At 48.3% G+C, this 16,447-nt stretch overlaps 1 protein-coding gene across 12 annotated transcripts in view; it reads left to right on the forward strand.

The window, feature by feature from the left end:
* Positions 1–16,447, forward strand: part of LOC135913786 (putative protein kinase C delta type homolog) — a 725,274-nt gene that overhangs the window by 393,206 nt on the left and 315,621 nt on the right. The window lies entirely within an intron of this gene.

The following is a 16,447-nucleotide window of genomic DNA, read 5'->3' on the forward strand; positions in this document are numbered from 1 at the left end:
TCACGTAGCCGACGTGAGATGGCCAATAAAATTCAATAGTTTGTTCGTTCCGTGCGACAAACAGTAGTATTTGAGGTATGTATATCCCGTTCTGGCTTCTTACTATTGGCTAGTCGCTCATAGTACTTCCGGGCGAAGAGCGACGAGTTCTAGTTTTCTAGAAACGAGCGATCGAGTGACAATCCCGAGCGGTCTGTTCAAGCGACGGCCTGTTTTGTCGCTCGAAGCCGCGGCCCGTCGCCGTCGAGCCCAAAATCGCTCTCGTGGAGTTGGGACTTAACGCCGAACTCCTCAGAGAAATGCAAGCTCTCTAAATTTTCCATGACCGTCTCAGCAAAACAGCGCCAAACTATCTTGCACCGTGCCTCATGTGCAGCGACAGCAGTCGGCCCGGACGAACACCATTGTTGACGTCACGAGACGCCTGACCAATCACAGGCGGAAACAAGGCGCGCTAGCTGCCCCGAGTCTGGTGCTGCACTTTTCGTCGAAATAAAATCTGTTTGCGCTTTCTTTCGCTCAATTTCGATCCGATATTCGACTTCAGAGTCTTGAAAACCATGACGCACTGCTACTAACTCATATTTTCTGGAAAAGCTTTCAGCTTCCCTTTAAAGGGACCCTGAAACTATTTTGAGGATTTTCTACAAACATACTGAGTCGTTAGAGTAGGTCCTTCCTGTCATTAATTGACACATCTCAGTGCTCCGCGTAAAGCGTGTAATTTATTATAAGGATTTAAAATGCACATCGCTGCCGATCGCAGCAAACTGCTCGGCGGAATTTTAAGCTGCTCCTATCCATATGACGTAAATCGCCCATGTGACGTCAGTGGGGCGTGCTATCCGATTGGCTGTCAGTGTGCGTGATCGGTAATTTTTCCAACTTTATGGTAAACAAATGGCGTTTGTAATAGTTAGAATGTTAGTTAATTCGTTTTTATAAGAAGAAAGTAACATAAAGAGAATGCACAAGAACAATTTTTCAGTACACTTAGGAACTTCCGGCACAAAGCAAGTGTCATCTGCTTGTGTTACAACGTGCTCCGTCTTTAACGAGAGCTCCGCAGTCAATGTAGGTCTGTCTTTTCGCGAGCGCTACGATTCGATTTTGTTGCGTTGCGGACTGCAAACTTAGCGAGCGACCAGCAATATGTCAAGCTGCGACATCGTGTCCTTCGGCAAGCCAGTAGACAAGCGGACCGGCTGCAGTGCATTGGACAGCCGCTATCCGATGGGCGCCAGGATTTGCGTGTTTGCGGCCGTCACTTTACACCGGAAGATTACTAACGCAATAGCGTATCGCGAGTCTGGTATTAGGGTAAACGCAAGCGCAAGGGGCCACGGCCTGGCCGTGTCCTCTTGCGTGTCATTTCAGGGGATGAACAGAAGCGCAAATGTGAATAGTCTGCACGGTGTAGCCACTTGGTGGCATAAAGCTCAACCACACATAGTAGCACTAACAATATGTATTCTTCTTTGCCGCTGGTGCAAATTTTTCGCAGGAGTGTAATCATTAACACGTTGTTTTTGTAAATGTTTAAAATGTTTTACACTTGCTTAGAGCAATATTAGCTCTTTCTTTGACTGGTTAAGCTCTGCGCCAACGGGTGGCTGGACCGTGGAGACCGATCAGGCAGCTCACATACGTCTACGCTAAAGTTCCTTCGTCAGCTTGAGTTTATGCCTTCACCGTTCCGTCGAAACGTTCCGCTAGTGTGTGATTACCGGAATACCAGACACGTGCTACGACAGAATGTTCGCAACGCACGCTGCTTCGATAGCTCTCGCTTGGGGTTGACGGCTAAGCCGCTAGCGGAGACATTTCGCGCGGATGGGGGCGGGCTCCGGAACAACCGCAAGTTGACGATGTGACGTCGCATCGTGACGTGAAACCAATGAAGGCGGAGCTTAGCCCCGATTGCTTGGCGAATGAGTTGAGGGGGAAAAGCATGGCTAGGGAGGAGGGTAACTTGTAATCACTCGTAGCTCCATTAATATGTAACGCTTCACTTAAATCGTGGTGCGAATGTTCTACTTAAGATGTACCCTACGCGTCTACAAAATTTGTCCGAACCGTTTCAGGGGCCCTTTAACGACGAATCAGTTCGGCGCCACTGTAGATTGAAAAGAAAGTACTTGTAGCCTTTCTTTCATAATTGGTACTTGTCTACGACACTCGTATCTGCAGCCTCAAACGCTTCGTCTCGTCTGACAACTGGCGGCTCACCATATGAAGTGTCTATCGACTTCAAGGGTCCCAGAGAAGTGGAAGAATGCAAACATTATACTAATCCAGAAAAAGAGAGACGTAATTGCAAATTACAATATTCAATTGCATCTATTATTTTTCAATTCTTTAATTGAAGAATTATGGGCCCGTTAGCTTTCTCCCAGTATTATACAAAATATTCACCAAGATATTTTCCAATAGAAAAGTGCCAACACTGGACTTTAGTCAACCAAAGGAACAGGCTGGCTTCAGAGAGGGATACTCTACAACGGACCACATTGATGTCATTAATCAGGTAATTGAGAAATCCGCAGAGTACAATCAGTGTCTCTATATGGCTTTCATAGATTACGAAAAGGCATTTGAGTGAGTAGAGATACCAGCAGTCATAGAGGCATTACGTAATCAAAGTACAGGCCGCTTACGTAAATATTTTGCAATATATCTACAGAGATTCCACTGCTACCTTAATTCTACACAAGAAAAGTAGGAAAATACCTGTAAAGAAAGGGGTCGGGTAAGGATACACAATCTCTCCAATGCTATTCACTCCGTTCTCGGAAGAAGTATTCAAGCTATTGTACTGGCAAGGCTTATGAGTGAGGATCAACGGCTAATATCTCAGCAATCTTCGGTTTGCTGAAGACGTTGTCCTGTTCAGTAACACTTCAGACGAGTTACAATAAATTATTGAGGGCCTTCACAGAGATAGTGCAAGAGTGGGGTCGTAGATTACTATGGAGAAGTAATAATAAAAATATTGGCAAAGGAACAAGAGTTCGGGATTGCCAGTCAGCCTCTAGACTCTGTGAAGGAGTACGTTTACGTACTCCTTCACAGACTGAACAGGCTCAGAGATGTCAAGTAATCACAGGGAAGCCTGATCATGAGAAGAAAATTCACAGACGAATAAAAATGTGTTGGAGCGCATACAGCAGACACTGTCAGCTCCTGACTGGAAGATTACCATTATAATTGAAAAGGAAGGTGTACAATCCATGCATTTCACCGATGCTGACATATGGGGCAGAAACTTCCAGACTGACATAGAAGGGCCCTAAGGAGGCAGTGGTGCTCTGGCATCTCTTATAATCTGATATATTTTACCTATCGTATCATTCTTTTAAATGCATCTAAATGTTCATAGTACAAGTCATATGTCATCGACATAATTTTGTTATACAGATTTTATGCACTTTAGAGCCTATATTTTAAGGCCCCCTTACAGCCACGTCACGCCAACTTCATAGTAATCATAAGTAAGTACACTGCAAACCCATTACCACAGACATGGCGCTCTTTGGCCATACCTGGCCCTTGCGCCATGAAACCCCATACATCATCATCATCCGTCTGACGCGTAGTGCGTGAGATGGGGGGAGACGCGTAGTGAGACGCGTGAGACGCGTAGTGCGTCAGGTGTTAAAATCTACTGAATCAGGCACTTCTACCGTTTGTGCTAATTGCTAACGAGGCTTCCTAAATGGCTTGCTTATAAAGTTTTATTTGTTCGGTTCCTTTGTGATGTTTGATCCCGACCAGGAGGGCTTCCATCGAACTCTCGATTACACCAATGTAATAAAAACAACATCGTGCAGTTAGGAATTGGCACTTTTCGTCTGTGGTTCATTTTTCTCTTTTAGCGAAGCTGAGAAGAAAGTCGTCATTCATTTTATTTGTAAAGCCTGGCGGGAGCCGTGATGTCGTTTCGGCCGCCTGCATCGTTTAGAAGTTTGGCGGCGTCAGTAAAATTTTCCGCCCGGAAGTGCAGGACGAGATGGTGGGCTTTGCATCGCTTCATTTCCCACCGTCCAGCGCGCTGACCCATCGGCCCGCCTAGCTTAGACAAACATTTCTGCTAAAATTTGGGTTATAGTACATTGCGCCCTACATTGAATCTGAATTTCGCAAAGGCATCGGCTTCACTCCGCAACGCTTTTCGTCTACTAATGTTCGCTCATACGGTTTTCTTCTGAACATCGGGAAACTTATTCGTGGTTTTCGGGACGCATAAGAAAGCCACTCATACCATAAATGTTCTTGCCACCTTTTTCAAACCAGTGACTATGACTACTTTTACATGAACCCCATAGGAAAGGATCGAATCAGAACGCGGACTGAGACAACCCGACTCCACAGCCTTTAGATGAACTCGTATTTGACGAGTAAGTATATTTACGACAGTCTACGTCGAGGCCAGAGATGAGACAATACGTCCGGTTAATCGCCTGCTGGCAGCGCACCACCGACCCTAGCGCGTCTACGAGTGCGCTTCTAGTGGACCGGGCTATGCCAACCTACGTCGTGCAATCGGGCTGGCGCCGCCCGACTTGGCTCATGCTCCGGCCGACTGGCAACAATTTGCATTAAGCGTGACAGGCCAGTCTCAGCCCGGCAAGCGGACTCGACTAGTTTTTGGCGGGTTCATTTGAACGCCTATACGTCAGCATAGCATCTATAGGCGGACAGACGCAGCTAAAAAAAAAGATTCAAGAACGAGCACTGTTGGTGTCTGTTCCCCACTTTGCGGTAAGTTAGCGAAGTAAGAGTGAAAGACCGCTTGGCAAAAACTGCGCAAAACGCATTTTTATCCTACTTCAGGCATGACGTCAACGGAAGTCAGTGTTTTAATTTCGAACTGCACGGCAACCAGATTGTAATCGCTCCTGGAAACTCAGAAAGCATAGGCACCATGGTAGGCAATTTTCCATCACCTCAATACAATTTCGTTTTGTTTTTTCGTCTTTCTATCGGGTAAGATACGCGCAGCTAACGCACGGCATGAAATGGGCGCTTCGGCTCTGGGCGACTCTACGAAGTAAAGGGCCCCTTTGAAACTAACATAACTCATGGAGTTTAACGCAGCAATTCATGAAAGAAGTGCCAAATTACGAATTATTTTTGACGATGGGCGGTATTTTAAATGTCCCTTCACCAGGTTAGTGATTTGCAAAAGATAAGTGCGCGTTGTAGATCACGTAATGGCAATCGTGCCAGTAAATTATCAAGGTTCTGCACGGCGTGAAAAGAGTGGATGCCTTGAACAGATGCAAGCCCGCCCTATCTCTCGAGGAAGCTTTGCTTGCAGCCAGAGAATCGAGGTCGCACGCATAAATGCGTCTACTTATTGACACACTGCTTGCATCGTCACCAACCATGCGACTTGACTTCGGTAAATCGTCCAATGCAGAATGCAATGTAAGTGTGAAAATGCACGGACACCCTTTTTTTATCCGTCCTTGCTGCGCAGAGGTGTGAAGTGAGAATTATTCTCCCATTACAATTCTGCGAAGGAGTTACTGGCAGGCCATAGAAATGATCATCTACTCGAAAGTAATAACAACAGTGCCTTGTTTTCGTTAGACATTAGCCTTCAGTGCATTGGCGATGCCCGTCCGGTAGCTACGCAATGCGTGGAAAGCAATGACTTCTTGAAGCAGCGCTCCCTTCTCAGACATTGCGCAGCTGTATTTGCTAGAGCACAGGAAACGTTCGCAGTGTGCCACTCCCGCTGCCCTGTTTCTACGTGCAATAAACTCTACGGGCGCCGACGAGGTACGATGAAAGAAGGTTTTCGTCACTCTAACCACTGCCCTAGATGAACATCTGGAAAAGGAGTCATTGAGTAACCATTCCAGAGTAACCATGCATTCTACACGTTAAACAGTAATGGGCAAACATACTAAAAGCATGGGAGGCTATACTAAAACGGAGACACACGTACGCAAAAGAAAACACTTAAAATAAGTAAGCCATCACTGGTTACAGATCCCATTGAGCAATAACTAAGTATGGACTTGAGTAGTTGCTAATAAAATGCAGCTCCCGGTGCGGGCGATCGTAAGAAAATGCCGACTGCGCAATTTTATACTGCTGCTGGGCCATAGTGCCATGGCACGGACGTGAGTTGCCTTAGCTATAACCGTTTTATTTGTTTGTTTTGCTTCTCAGATTTGATAACCTAGCCGTAGTCACAGAGAAGCGCGTCTCCTCCCCCTCTCCCTCTAGCCTTCCATTTGTGCAGTCTGTTCGAATTCTTTCTCAGTCACATAACGGAAAGGCCGAAAGCTGTGTTTCCAACCTAACAGAACAAAAGGAAAGGTTAGAGAGACTCAGCTGCAATCTTCTGAGAAGCGTTGCATACAAAATAGACAAAGTCAAACAGAGAATATTATTAGTGCCCCCTACAGCTGCGGTCAGTTTTATCTATTCGGCCATAGGCCATGCACCAGATTGAAGCGCATCGCTTTAGCCGGTGCCAAATTCGGCATTCCCTGAGAGTTAAACTCAACCTTGTTCAAGGCCACGTAATTGACATATTTCATGTGCACACTATCGTGAAAAACATTACAGATAAAATCTTCATGTGCTGCGTTTTACACATGGCTCAGTACGACATTCTTCTATGCGTTATTCTGTCACGGCTACTACACCTCGTATTCTCAAACTATGAATGGCGGCTAACCGTGTATCCTCGAAAACAAACATATACGATCGGTACGTTTGCCATGTTTCAATAGTATATATGTGCTGCCTAAACTTGGACGATCAACAGGAAATTAATTAATTATGGGGTTTTACGTGCCAAAACCACTTTCTGATTATGAGGCACGCCGTAGTGGAGGACTCCGGAAATTTCGACCACCTGGGGTTCTTTAACGTGCTCCTAAATCTAAGTACACGGGTGTTTTCGCATTTCGCCCCCATGATCTCCAGGAAAGCATCAAGTAAGCAGTATTGGAAAAGAAACTAATAGACTTAAGGTCAACAGAAACAAAGACGGCACGATGGATTACAATGCAGCTTGGAAGAACGTTTGAGGGAGGAGGGATATTTCTCTTGACAATAAGAAGTTTAGGTGCGCCAGGTCATGTAACGCGAGGAGCTGGTCTTACATTGCGGTAACAGAATGGGTGCCAAGGGAACGTAAGCACCGTTGAGAAAGGTCCATGATTTGGCTGTTTCATAATACTGGATAAATTACAGGCATACTGCGAGGACGGTTGACGCAAAGCAAGGATAATTTGAAATCGCTCGGATAGGTCCTTATCCTGCAATAGACGGGAGCAGGATAAGTGATGCCGATGAACAAGTAGCATCTAATGTTGATGTTATGTAACGCTGCTGGTCGTTCATAAGCGAATGTGCAATATCGACACGATATTTCAGTGAAGGTAATGAATATAAAGTAGATAGGCAAAATGAGAGACTTCAACAGATGTAGGAAAACATGAATAGTTCAGGGAGGTTAGGTGAGTATTTGGCGCCGCTCCATTTCAAACCGCATGCCAATGGATGCCATCATCAAAGCACCGAAGGGGCACAGTGGCTATGCAGGCGCGCTGCTGAACTCGAGGTCGTGGGTTCGATCCCGGTCCTGGTGGCTGCATCTCAATGGGGGTGAACTGCGACACCTCTGGTGTACTTATATTTTAGTGCACGTTTAGAGAACCCAAGATAGTAAAAAATTATTCGAGAGTCCCTGGGTTGACTACAATGTTCCTCATAACCCTTTCGATGCGTTGGCGCGTAAATGCCCCGAACATATTTAGTTAAATTTAAACCACTGTCGTCATTATTATTATCTTGCTAAGATGATGTTTTCTTTCGGCGTTCATTATTGAAACAATCGTGTAAAGGCAAAGAACAAAATCAGGGGCACACAAATATCCCTACGTAGACGAATACGAAGGCACTGCGACGTCTTGCAATGACGACTCATTTTACGAAACATAATGTTTTACGTAAAACGAAACGTTTTACGATACGTAGCCTTCCATCATATCTCGCATCACGTGTCTCGGCCTCTTTCGCGTATTTGCGCGAACGCCCAAAGCAGCCGGGTACAGTCACTGACTGGGAAGTCGAAGATTCATTCATAGAAGCACAGGACCTAACTCGCCGAAATCACCGCACCGACTGGCGGTGGGCCAGTGCCGTCAGCGCTTTCGCAAATGGTCGGGCAGTATGGGAATGCTGGCACGATGAGCGATGGCACGATGAGCTAGCTGTGGAAGAAGAGGGCGAATAATGCGCTAACAGTGGCACGAGCGCGTCTCTGGTACCACGGCACTTTTTTTTTTTCATCTCCGGCAACGCCGACGGATTTTCCGCTTCGGTAGCCATATACTGCTCTCGCATAAAAAGAAAGTTTTGTAGCGAAGAAGGCAGGCGTCTCCTTCAGGTGCTTCGTCAGCGCCTCGCTTGAGAAAAGAGCTAGTGCGCTCGGTACCTAACGCTCGATCAACAGACCTGCCTGTGCGTCATTCTGGCTTGTTCAATGAGCCGCGTTGCATATTTGGTGGAGGTGCCAGGTTTGCACCATACGCTGGTGGAGGTGTGGGGTTCATAAAAGACAAAAAAGCTAGAAGGTAAAGAGGACCCAACGTCATTTTCAAAGAGTATTCGCAAGCGCAGCATACTGAGAGATACATAATTTGTTTCGGAACTAACTGCGGTGTACCGATTAGCGGGGTCATGCGATTTAACGAAACACTTCGCCTTCACCTGTGGGGTCTGATGTGGGATATCTCACACCATACTCTTGGGACAAAGGAACGACAACACAGTAGTGCAAACAATCACAAGGGCATTTATTGCACCTTTCATACATCAATGCCTGCTAGCCGAGTTGCTATCCACAAAACATGCCGATGGGCGCGCGACAAATCTAGAAGTCCGACTCACCGCGTCCTCGCGAGCGAATATGTTCGCTCCATGCTGGATCCCAACGCCTGGTCGTTCGCGTGTATAGTCACGCGAATCGTGGCGCGTTCGAAGGCGGCCACGCGAGACGGTCTTGCCGAAGCATCGGTCGGCGCGCACGCGGGAGACGTCCCCCGCCGTGCGCCGACCCGCCGGGAAAGAGGGCCGCTGCACGTGCGGCACGGCACGTCCGTCCCGCTGGCTGTCTGGAACCCAAGAGAGAGCAAGCGCGTTCCTTTGGGCGCCCAAGTAACCTCGCGGCGTTAGCAGCGCAACACTCGCGCCATCTCTCGCACTGTTCTTCAACCACATCAACCACGCGGGCGTCACGCAGCCCACGCAGCGAAGCGGGAGTACAGGAGACGCACTATGCGGGAAAAACATCAGGGGAGGCGCGAGGGTCGCGCATCCCCACATTCCCCCAACCTTAAATCACTTCTTATTCCGGCGAAACATGTGACACGGTCTAACATTAACCCGCGCTTCGCGAACAGGGTGGTACATGCAACAGTGGTCGCGCTGAGGAAATGTCCACACGCTGTCCATAGCATGCGAGCCGACATTGTCCTTGGGTACACCGCTGGCGTCCGCCGGTCACAGCAGCGGCTTTGCAGCCTCGACGGCACGATCCCAGGCCAGGGCTCCGGAGACGACGACGCAGCAGTCGGTACGAGCAAGCGTCGCTCGCGCTGACGCGCCCTGCTGGCAAGAGCCGCCGTAGCTGTCGGTGACCGCCGGCTCCTTTGTCCGCCGCCGAGGGTTGTGAGCTGGATGCAGGAGGCCGCCGAAGTCGCTGCGCCGAACTGGCCACAGCATCACCATCGCCCGGGGTGACTCGGTCGTAGTCCGGGGCAGCAGCGTAGACGATGTGCAGGTGACACTAAGCCAGGGGTGACTCCAATCACGCTGCGTAAACTCAACACACTCGGCAAACACTGAAGGGAGAGGAATTATGCATGCGCATCGCCCACGTGGTACGATGTTCAACTCGGCTAGCAAAAGATCGGGCAGCTACTGAGATGCTAAGTTCACGTGAACGAAGCTCGCTTTCTTGAGTCGAACGAGTAATTTCAATTCGTGCGAGGCTAACTAGAATGAGGTAAGCAAAGTGCAACACCTCAACGCCACGGTCCACCAGGTTGTGTCCCTCCACGTGCGACAGGCAGCTTCGTAAAGCCTTAGGCCTAAAGCGTCGCTACCCTGACAACAACCGGCATCCAAAAACAACACCCAAAATGGGCGCGAAAGAGGCAGCCGCGAGGAGACCTCAGCTCTGTGAGGTGGTCCTACTCCGCTCGGTGCATACAGCATCCGAGTTGACGGCGCCCACCGTCCCAGACGGTGTCGGAGCGCCCGGTGCCGGGCCGCAATACCAGTCAGCCCGTAGTGGCACCCGTGGCCCGCGGCCACCCGGCTCCCAGAGCCGCGACTTCATCCGAGTCAAAGAGATAGAAGAAGCTATTTACATAAGAAATTCGGACCGCCCACGAGGCTTCCATACTCGCTCGCTTCAAGCTTGCCAATATGCTCCGCGGGCGCTCAGCCTCGCTCTCCCAGGATGCAGACCACGTGGCTCTCGTACTGACGAATGTCATTAAAAAAAACACTTGCGAAAAGGCTTAGCATGTTGACATGTTCAAACACACTACAGCTACCGTCACCTCGCTCAAGAAAGCATGCCGCCGATGCTAGCGATCAAAATTCACGCTAGGCCTACGCTTCGGTTCAAACAAAGGTCTCGAACGAAGCAAAACTGTTAAAATTATCGTCCGATGCCCCAAGAGTCCCACGTTGGGCAGCCAGATGTGGGAGATGATGTGGGATTCTCACACCGTACTCTTGGGACAAAGGAACGACAACACAGTAGTGAAAACAATCACAAGGGCATTTATTGCACCTTTCATACATCAATGCCTGCTAGCCGAGTTGCTATCCACAAAACATGCCGATGGGCGCGCGACAAATCTAGTAGAAGTCCGACTCACCGCGTCCTCGCGAGCGAATATGTTCGCCCCATGCTGGATCCCAACGCCTGGTCGTTCGCGTATATAGTCACGCGAATCTTGGCGCGTTCGAAGCCGGCCACGCGAGGTAGTCTCGCAGATGCATCGGTCGCCGCGCGCGCGGAACGTCCGCGCTGTTCGGCGACCCGCAGGGGAAGAGCGTTGCTGCACGTGCAGCACGTCTGTCCCGCTGGCTGTCTCGAACCCCAGAGAGAGCGCCTTGTCTTTCCCGAACCTAAGTAACCGCGCAGCAACGCGACGCTCGCGCCACCTCTCGCACTGCGCTTCAACCACATCGACCGCGCTGACGTCATGCAGGCCACGCGGCGAAGCGGGACCGCAGGAGACGCGCTATGCGGGAAAAACATCAGGGGAGGCGCGAGGGTCGCGCATCCCCACACACCTTCAGTGTTGCACAGACCGAACTGTATTCTACTGGAGCTAATTAAAAGGTATGGCCGTTATAAAATCTAAGATGCATGTAATGATGAAATATGCATGCGCAATCAGTCATTGTAAGTTTAAGACGAGCATCTGAATGCTAAGACTATGTCCTGTTTATTGGTTTACGGCAGTGTGAAAATATTTGGCAAAAATATTTTGGTGATTAACCACGAAACTAACATGGCTTCTGAAAGGTCAATACTTTGTACGACGTGGACAGTGGTCCTTTCTTATACTTGTCCGTGTATCACCAAACTTCAAGAGCTGTGGTGGAAAACGAGCAGCATGAATGAGTTAAGACACTTTCTCAACTCGTTCGAGATAAACCAAGCGTGTAGACTAGTGCAAGCAGAAAATTTCGTTAACATGTACTGGATTTCAGCACAGAACATCGCCAAGTTGTGGGACGTGTATAAAATTGCTAGCTGAAAAATGAACTAAATAAGTACCACTCATGTTTTGTTCTGGCCATGTCACTTTGATGTCTCACTTCATGCCTTTGTCGCAAAGAAGAGCACTAAGCGGTAGTGTGGCAGGACGCCTGCACTGAATTCTCTTCCTCTGCACGTAGTATCGCTAAGGGCATTTGAAAAACACCTTAAGTTGCTATTTTTGCATAACTGAAACTAAAAAACCACAGCCGCTTCTTCTGCTTCTTTATTAAAAGAATAAAAACACGTCGCAGTGGCTCTGGTCATCGTTCAACTAGGTTTGATATGAAAAGCACGCGTTTGAGGGAGCGCTCAAAGTAATCTCGAGTGCAACTCTAATTGCAAAGTATATAGGCCATTCCACATAGCGTCGCGATGTAACGAGGGACGTCCTGATTAAAGCCATCTATCGCACGGAACTGGACGAGAGTGCGAGGGACTCCCGGGGCACCTCCGCAAAACCAGCTCCAGACAGAGTGACTCTGCACGCTTCCCACAGACGCCCACAACGGCGGGTGGTCACTGCGGGCCGTTTCGCGACGTCGTTTCTCTCCGTCCGGCGTCTCGCCTCCTCGCGCGCCACTTCAACCGCGTCACGTCGAAGCCCAGCCAGGTCTCAGACTGCCGGCTCACCCATCGGCATCGACCCGGAATTTCAATGAACTCTGGCACAGCTTAAAGGCGGCCCGACGACAACGACTGAATGACAATGCCTTCTCTCTGGCCGTAAACTGGTTCGCAGGCATCGGCTGCCAACGTTCTGCGCTCACGTGATATTGGTGGTTCAAGCACTGCAAACTCGGCAGAACCCACTGGGGGGAAACAATTAAATTCGGAGACGCCGGCCCGAAGGCGTGCTCTGCCTGATTGCTTGCCTGCTCTGCAGAGAAACTGAATGCCTCGAACGAAGCCCTTCCAGATTCAACGGGTGACTTCTGTCGCACCACGCATCCTTTGTGATGTGTGAAAATGGTAGCTTTAACCACGATGCCAATGAAGACTTCGTTTGCACGACTAAGTTTCAGTCGGCGAAAGGGGTTTCTAGAGTTTTCACACGTCGGCTCGACGGCAACGTGTTCGCGGCAGCGGCTGCTGAACTGGAAGTATAGGGTGGACACAGGGGATTAGAACACGCTCGGGATATGAGCACGGTGTGAATTACGCTTCCTTATACATGTAAAGAAACAGATAGAGCGGTGCGAAGGGGCCACGAGCGCTGTACTTCGCACATGCTGCTTCCCATTTCTTGCATCCCCCCGAGGATAATAGAGCTAAAGGATGCTAGAGTCGCATCCCCTTGAGGCTGATGCAGCTCAGCCACAAATCCTATCTTCCAATTATTTTCGTCCGCATTCACTTCCTTTTCATGGGCACAGGCCATCAAAATGTTCATAGCTCGGTACGCTTGACCAAAAAAATGAAACATTTGTTCCTTTTATAGAATCTTTCACGCTTTTCGACCGACGCTTCCATCATGAAAGAAGCTTAGCGTAGGTAAACGAGCCTCCCGCAACTTGAAGACGGATTACACGCAGAAACACGAAGCTGAGCTCCACGATAGCTTCGCGTGTCTTTACCCCTGCAGCTGTGTACGATGGCTGTGCGTAAATGGGCTAATAAAATGTCTGGGTAGCATTTCGTTTTCTAGTTTTTTTTTCGTTCAGAACGGAAGGCAATGTATACACAAGCGTCCAACGTTTTGCAAACGTTATGTTTATGCTCACACCTATGCATATATATTCACGTGAAGAGTTTCATTTGAATACGCCAGTACAAAAGCTTGCGTTTGTGACAAGCACATTGCGGAAAGCGCTTTCTTTGTATAACTACTGATGCAGCGTGAATGCTGCACCAGCTGTGTGGTCATGTGCGGTGAGAATCCTCGCGTAGCGTGTGTGTCCTTACCCCCCCCCCCTCCACTTGATTCGAGAGCCATCTACACTCAGCTAAATTGCGCAAAGGCCACATGAATAAACGAACCACCAGCTATTCATGTGATTTGTGCAACTTACTTTTTGTCAAAAATGCGTGCTATAGACAACAGCGCTTCTATCACTTGTACTGGACATATCAATGAGACCTTAGAGAAAGATTACTTGAAAGTAGGCAGAAAGGTCGGCCAGAGCTAACGCGTTCTAGCCTGCTACTCTGCACAGAGTGGAGGGGGAACGGCGACATAAAGGTGTGATGAGAGTAGCATTTATTTTGTCCAACATGGAGTTTATAATACACTCCATGTGTGTCTACGTATCTGTGTGAGTGCGTTTTTGTTTGTGTGTCGGTGTTTTCGTGTGTGCATATGTGTCCTAAAGTGTGCTAGTGTTTTCCCTGTCTATGTTCAGAACGTGAAGCTGCTTTTATTGTTGCGATTTCTTCCAAATCTGCAAGAAAAGAATCGTTGATATTGTATGCCGCAGCATCGCGTCCAAGTCTGGCCATTCTTTTTTTTTCTTACTAATCTGCAAGCGAAATCGGCTTTCGGTACATTAGCATGGTGCTCTCTTTGCATGCGATGATTTATGACTAGCGGGAAAAGTATTAACTCGTGTTTTTCATCTCAGGATGCAAGCGCCCCACCCTTTCTCCACATATTCCCGCTCTCAAGTCATTTCGAGAAACATTTTGCCACTGAGTAAGTACACTAACTCAAGGGGTGAGGCTGTGTGAAGGAGGTGGCAACCGCAAAGACGCCGCCATGTTGCTACCTCTCATTTTTGTAACGCTAACAATAAACTAAACGGCATACAAAAACCAGCATTTGCACGTATCGCATGGGTGTGTGTAAAATTAGTTCCCTATGTTATTGAGAAAGATCCAATGGCCCTTAGTAAAGCTACTGTATAAAATTTACGGTGCATTAGTGGGTGCGTTTGAAGACGCCTGAACTAAATGACACCGCCATAATGAGAGAGGCTCGGCATCGCTTTGATGGCGCGTCTCGGCTGTGTCGCGTCTCATCTTCTGCGTCTGCGCCTGCACAGAGTACCAACATGGCGGCGCCCTTGCGGTTACCGCTTTCAATGCATCGGCGCTACGGGCATCTTCGCCTCTCGAGTTCGTTGTAGTAAGTCCATATACTTTGCTACGCTTCTTGTCCTCAATGCAGGTGGCAAGCTGCGCAGGCAATCAACTTACACAAATACTTAGGTGCTCAGATATGACAGCATGGGAAGTTGCAGATCGCACTTCTTAGACTGCAGTGACAACGTACCGAATTCCGCAAGGCGCTTGCGTGTACTCCAAACGTGCCTTATAATTCGTAGCGATTAGATCCTATTTCGATGCTTAAGATACAACAAGAAGCTAGGGCACAAGAGTTTCACAAAGTCATTTGTTTACCGAAGCTTTTCAGACGATCACCTAAAGAGAAAGCGCCGCACACATATAAGGGTCGCAGTAGGGGAACATAAGCGTCGTAAATACGTACATTTATTTATTAATGTGGCGACTTATCCAATGTAGAAACCCTAAAGATGCGGTGTCAAGGGATGCGGCTGGCACAAAAACAAAATTCTGCAAGATCGTCTAAGTGCACCCGCCTCTCTAAGCGCCATGCAAATTCTTCAGAAAGCTAAGCTGCAAAGGGAGGCCTTCGCCGGGTGTCTCCATACTCGCGTTAAGGATTTTATTAAGCTAGGAATGCACTTCGCCCGGCGCCGCAAAGTGCTCGGATCCCCCCTTCCCTCTCCCAGGGTTATTGCTTTCCGAGAAGAGTCCCTCGCCTGAGTTTTGCCGCTCCCAAACTCCGCCGTGTCTCAGGTTGCCGACCTCCTTTATTTTTCGAAATCTTTTCTGCGCGAGTAGCGTCCTCTCTTCCATTTTCTTATTTAGGGTGGCTCCCATGATGCAATTCTCTGACTTGCTGCACTTTTCCTCCTTGCACGTGGACAACCTTATCACCGCGAAACCGTTTATTTTTTGTCGCTCTACTGTTTTCAGCGGCCGCAGTATATAAAGCGCATTGTGGACCTCGAGGGGATGCTTTTATCTCAGCGACGGAAAACAGTATATTATTCGGGAACTCTGGCCAAGCTGGCATTCACTAAATGTATGTTAGAGCCCCTCACGGGACTAGAGCCAGAGGCTGATTTTTTTTCCTCACGTAAAAGATAAGCTTTCTTTTTTTTTTGCGTTACCATTTCTTCATTATAGAAAGTAAATTATTTTTCTTGAGAAAGGATAGTGTTTTATTGAATGAATGAACCCTGTTATGCGCTCAGAAGACAGACGGTAAAAAAAAAAAGCTCGACATTCTACGACAGCAAAAGCAACGCCTGCCTACAAGCCAGCTAGCTGGGAGAAAGATTTTCTTTCTTTTTTTAGCGTTTGCAACTTTACGTGTTGCACTCAAAATGTAGCCGTTCTATGCGTTCACGACATTCCTTCCGGCGCCCGCCCACGTTTCACTGTTTCACGGCTCACAAGTGCTGGACATTTTTGGAAATGACCTTGTGTCCCCACATTTATTGAGCAATGAAGTAGCCCCGGCAGTCTGCGGTCAGTGACGATTCTTGTTTTTTTTTCTTCTCTCTTTCTCGTTGGGCTTCACGTGAAAACTCTCAACCAAGAGGTTAGAAGAAAGATGACTCCCGGTACTCTCGGGGCCTCCTCGAGTGCTGATGATAGCGTTAG

Source organism: Dermacentor albipictus, chromosome 6, assembly GCF_038994185.2.
Source record: "Dermacentor albipictus isolate Rhodes 1998 colony chromosome 6, USDA_Dalb.pri_finalv2, whole genome shotgun sequence".
NCBI lineage: Eukaryota > Metazoa > Arthropoda > Arachnida > Ixodida > Ixodidae > Dermacentor > Dermacentor albipictus.